Raw genomic sequence first — 5,509 nt, 5'->3', positions numbered from 1 at the left:
TCTCTCTCTCTCTCTCTCTCTCTCTCTCCCTCCCTCTTGCGCACGCACTCATTATCGTTCTGTCCTACTCCCACCGAGCGACTCATTCTACCCTTAAGGTGCTGGTCATGCCAGCAGAATCGATAAACAGAAGCGCCGCGCCCGCATCCACCTCTACGCCCCGTGTGCGTCCGCATCCAGTCACGCCATGCGGCCACATGTTCTGGACCCTCGTACAAGGTGTTCTCCGCTGACCGATCCCTATTCCATGTATCGAATGATGACTTTCCACGCGCTCAAAGGCCATGAAAGACGCAGTGGTAAAACAAGGTAGTATATCCTACCTTGGAAGGGACTTGAAAGCTCCAAATGCATTAAAGTTTATCTGTTTTCGAAATATTTCTTTATTATGGAATTCAATTGGATTATAAAACCCATTTTTCCTTTTTTTCTCCTACTTTTGTTTTCGCAGTATTTAGAATGAAAATTCCGAATTTTGAAGGCATTGGAAAAGCAAGATTCTAAACCTGGCATTTTAAACCGTAAAGTAAGGAATATCTTAACACTGTGAAAAATATCGTCGTAAATTTACAATAATTTTGTAAACTCGATTTATAATTTAAGTTGTAAATAATTTACGAGAGAAGTTTTTCTGCACTTTTTGCGAACTGCATGTATTTTTACGATGTCAAATTGTAATTTTACAACTTGCGTCAATGAAAATTTTCCTGTTAACCTACCTACTATTTTTCACAGTGAATAGGTGTTAGAAGTACAAAACTTTAGAGAAATCGCGTGTGCTTTCGTCTTTAATTTAGCAAGCTGCTTACCGCTATAGACGAAATAGAATCGCGGTCGCTCGCTGTCGTTTTGAACTTTGCGGTTGAAGTTGAAGTACCTATTTTCCGTATTTTCTACCAGTCTTTGTTTTTGCTCGGCGTGGCCTGGCTGCCAGGCGCGCGGCTGAAGGAGTGTCTTTATGCCGAGGCGGCCCTCGCGGACCCGTTTACGGCCCCATATATCACGCGAAGGGGTATTATTTATCGAGCCATCTTCCTCTTCTTCCCGGGCAAAAGCGGCGGGCCGGCCGCGGCAGGCTCCCATGGCTGTCACGTTGCGTGCTCCATTTGTCCGAATTTAGAGCCATTGAGACATCGCGTGAAGAGGTTAGGTTAGGATTGACCGGGCCAACATCCAGCAACGCCCCGCGAGATAAATGAATCCGGGTCGTGACCGGCGCGACCTCTCCTCCTCGGCCCGGGCCCGGGGTCACGCATGTGTGGGAGAGAGAGCGGGGGATAGCTCTCGAGAGTTGCGAGAATCTAGGCGAACCTCCATGCGAAGGATGGACAGAGCGAGACTAGCATCTCTCCCATCTCTCTCGTACACTCTCACTCCCCTTGCGCCTGCCTTCCCCCACTCAAGATTATCCGTGTGCGATATTTTCCCCGCAACACGTGTATTGTGTTTTGATGGCTCTATATTTTGGTTCTTGGCCTCGTTCTTGGCCCGAGAGATGACTGCATTGTGTCCGCTGATTTCGCCATATCTCTGGTCGAGTTTATTAATTCGCTTGGGATTATATTTTGGGGCCTTAAAACGACTTGGTTTCTTCCCGCTCCCATTTCCTAAGACGCCTTCTGCCGAGGCCGCTGCGACGACCTGCTCGCGGAGTAAACATGGGGCTGAAGGGTCAGAGCGAGGCAAGAAGGGGCGAGGGGGGCCGCGGGGTCTCTGCGGCGGAGCCTCACTAGCCAATGAAGTAGAGGGGGTGGGCGGGGAGCGGGTGCTTCCGGATCAGCGGACGGGTCGGGAAATTCAATCAGGGCCGACTATAACTTCATTAGGCTTTGGAACTCATGTGTGAATCCTGGTGGGTGAGGGCCGGCGGGGCCGCTGGCGGGGCGGGTCGCAGGGGTCCAATCCTGGCCCGCGGGAGCGAACGTGGTGTGGTATAGAGATACACGGAGAGATATCGGAAACATGTTTAGTGATAGTACATGCCGACATGCGAGAGTGTATGGAACTGTGCCATTTATTGAGAGAATGGAAACGAGTTTTCAACGTTTTCCGCAGTTTTTCATCTTCGACGAAAATGTGTGTCATGTGTCGGGTGTCGGTCGGCGCTAGATCCGCTTTGAGCGAGGGTCCAGCCAGACCCTAAAGGGTACAGTAGCGGCACTGTGGAGGTGCCATTTCCTTTGTTGCTCTGCTCCCAAGATCTCCAGGCCCAAATTGGAACATCCTTCCCACCCTATCTCGTTGCGTACATATACGCCAACCCCCTTCATATTCTGTATTGTGTGTGGGAAGGGGGGTGGAATTGCAGGGACTTGGGAGCAGACGGGGCGCTTGTGGGAATTACATGCTGCCTCGTTTCGGATATCTTAGATTCAAGAGGCACTAAACTTGAATGTTTCTTCACAGGTATATTACCTGCGCGTATTAGTGTACACTCGAGTTTTTGGCTAATCAGTGCAAATGCATTCAGTCGGTGGTTTTGGGTCGTGGTCGTCGTACTTCGCTGCCTCCTGGGGGTTGGCCCTCCCCATGCGGGGGAGAGGGGTGTGCGGCGGGTCGGCTCACGACACGACGGCCTGCCCCTCACACGTACACCCGGGGGGCACACGCTCGCACACGCACACACTCACACGGACACTCGCGCTGAGCAGCTTGCGGATCCGCCCGACACGTCTGCGGGCGTCTTAAATCTACTAGGACGGTCTTAAAGGCCTCCCCAAGCACCTCTCTGAGCGATGCTCCTCTCCGAGGATCCCTTTCACCCCCCGCATGTCTCCTCTCCCCTTCTCACTCTCCCCACCCTCCCCTGCCCGCCCACCACGCCCGGCTAGGGGCGCAGCAGTATGTGTGATCACCGCGTACGGGATTCTGTCGTTAAAATTATTGCCTCACCCGCGCCGTGCTCCCCCCCCCCCTTCATTCCCTGTCCAGCACTTCTCTGCCGAGCAGGTGGAAGATTCGAGGAGGGGGGGGGGCGTCTTGTGCGGCGCCCGAAATTAATCAAATCATCTGGTGCGACGACACACTGCCGCTGCCCGGGGCATGTGGTGCCCGTCGCGCCGCTCTGCCACCGCGGAGGCCGAACAGGCAGAGAGGGCCCCATTCCGAATTCATGCAGCGCCAAACTCATGAATGGCGCGGTTGTGTGCGTGGCTGTACACGTGCCTGGTACACGTGCAGGTCGATGAATAGGTCGCTAGGTGCTCCAATGTTGCTGCTGTGTAAACAGAGTGATTGTGTGTGTGTGTGTGTCGGACACGAGGAGGACCAGGGGAAAAATGGTGGTACGGAGCGATGATTGGGTGTTCTTTGTATAGTTTAAAACTTAAGACAGTTCGATTGGACTTGATAGGCAGCGCAGTTTTTGAGAAGGCCTACCCGCAGAATATTTCACCCCAACATATCGACAGGTGCGGCTGGCCTTGTGCGTCCGCTGTAAGACGCAGGCGGGCCGCCTTGGGAGAGTCCTATTTGCTTCGGACGACCTGCAATCTGTCTGGGACTGGCCGGGGGCCGGGACGGCCCTCGCCGTGTACGCACCCTTCTCGCGACCGGTGAATTATTGCGGGCGTCAGTTGGGCACGGGGGCGGCGAGGAACGGGTGGAACAGAGAGGTAGAGAGAGGCAAGGCAGGACTGGACGAGGGGGAAAGGGGTGACTACGGAGAGAGGGACGCGGCTGTCCGGGTCACATGTCGTCCCGGACGTGGTTAGCACACGTCCGCCCCCACCCCGTTCCTCCAGTTGGTGTGCGTCTTGGAAGTGGGTCGCTTTGAGGTGGCCGGGTGCTGGGCGGGGTGCGGGGTGTGGCGGTGGTAGGGGCTGGACGTGTTCAGATGTAAAGCAGGGAGAGGGGCGGTGGAGGTCCACGGGGAGATCGGAGGAGGTGAGAGATGTTCGCCGGAGATGCTGAAGGTCTGCCGGAGGCCAGCGCGCCGGGCTGCTGGGCCGGGCCGGGTCCACCGGGGAGGAAATGAACGCGTGTGCGTGCGCGCGTGCGCGCGCTGGTGCGTGGCGTGGGCTGGCCTGGGCCCCAGGGCGCCAAGCGCGCCCGGCAGCAGCCCGAGGAGCGCCGGTCTAAGGTGTCCCACCCTGACCCGGCCAGGACCCGGCCAGGACCCGGCGGGATCGTGTGTCAAATCCAAATCATGTGGGTAGGCGAGGTGCCCGGGGCTGCGGGGGGCGCGGGTGGAGCCACCTAGAGGCGACTGTCGAGGTGTGGCGGACCGTGTGGCGGGGCCCTGAACCCCCCGGGGGGTGCCCTGCTCCTGTTACCTGGAGTCTCCCGTCTCCAGGCCTCTGCCGCTGCCTCGCATGGCGCAAGGAGCGATAGCAGTTCCAACGCGACGAGAAACTCCAGCAGCTTCGACAACCATGATCTCTCTCTCTCTCTCTCTCTGGACAATGTGTGTCCGGTCCAAGTTGGCGAGAGCAGCGGGCTGCTCGGCGAGAGCGAGTTTGGAGTTTGGACTTAGCAGGGGCCGCCGCCGACTCATAACTCGTAATCCCCTTGATGAGAGCGGACCCATGTTCGCATGAGTCTCCCGCTCTCTCTCTCTCTCTCTTTCTCGCTCTCTCTCTCTCTCTCTCTCTCTCTCTCTGCTTATTGAATCACTAAGGAGTCGCCGCTGCAGACGCCGCCTCCGCCGCCCGCTGGACCATATCACCATATCACTTCTCGGGGGAAGGAGCAAGAAGGGGGAGGACTGACAAGACGAAAGGAAGGAGCGGGAGGAGGGGATGGGGAGAGGGGGAGGCGCCCATCAGGGGAGGGATAATGAACGGTGGCGAACTTGCATGGGGCGCGCGCGTGTGTGCGTGTGTGTCTGTGCAAGAGGTAGGGGAGAGTGCTGCTGTATGGATTCGGCATTCGTGAAGGAGGTGGGAGGGTCGGCGCCGGCCACCGCGCGCGAAGGAGCATAGAGACACAGAATGGGAGTGAGAGAGAGAGAGAGAGCGAGAGCTTGCTCACGGGGTGAAGAGAAAGGGAGCCGCTGGGGAGGTTCTGTTTATGCTGGGGCCAGTCCCTCATATGTGCCTTCCGCAGAGATAAGGAGCGGGGCGGAGGGGTGGCGGGTCTTGCGGCCAGCCTCGCAGCCCCCGTGGCCCGTTCTGTACCCTTGTCCGCACAAGTCCCTTTGGACCCTCCAGATGTTATACTGGACGGTTATCTGGATCGTGGCGGAGGAAGCGTAGCAATTGGCCCAATGTGCCCCCTGTACAGGACCCCTCCACCTCCACACGCCGCGGGCGACAGGGCAGCGATAGTTAAGACAAGGCCGGACGGACGGACGGGCGGACGCAGTTGACCGTACGTACGTGTGGTGGCGGCGGGCGGCCCTCTAGATTAGAGGGGCCGATATGCCGCGCCACGCCACGCCATTTGTCAGGGTAACGCGTCCGTCCCGGTCGGGCTCATGCCGGGCTCAGGCCCACCCAAACCGGTAGCCCCGGCATTACTCACATGGCACCGTCTCGCGGCCCCCACTGCGCACCAGCTGGGGCCGCCC

The 5,509-nt window shown here is 57.5% G+C and overlaps 1 long non-coding RNA gene across 1 annotated transcript in view; it reads left to right on the top strand.

Moving 5' to 3' along the window:
* LOC127750003 (uncharacterized) overlaps positions 1-5,509 on the top strand; it is a 149,280-nt gene that overhangs the window by 85,653 nt on the left and 58,118 nt on the right. The window lies entirely within an intron of this gene.

Source organism: Frankliniella occidentalis, unplaced genomic scaffold (assembly GCF_000697945.3).
Source record: "Frankliniella occidentalis isolate FOCC.00 unplaced genomic scaffold, Focc_3.1 Scaffold120, whole genome shotgun sequence".
NCBI classification, from domain to species: domain Eukaryota; kingdom Metazoa; phylum Arthropoda; class Insecta; order Thysanoptera; family Thripidae; genus Frankliniella; species Frankliniella occidentalis.
The sequence above is the reverse complement of the archived record's forward strand: the minus strand, read 5'-3'. Positions and strand labels throughout refer to the sequence as shown.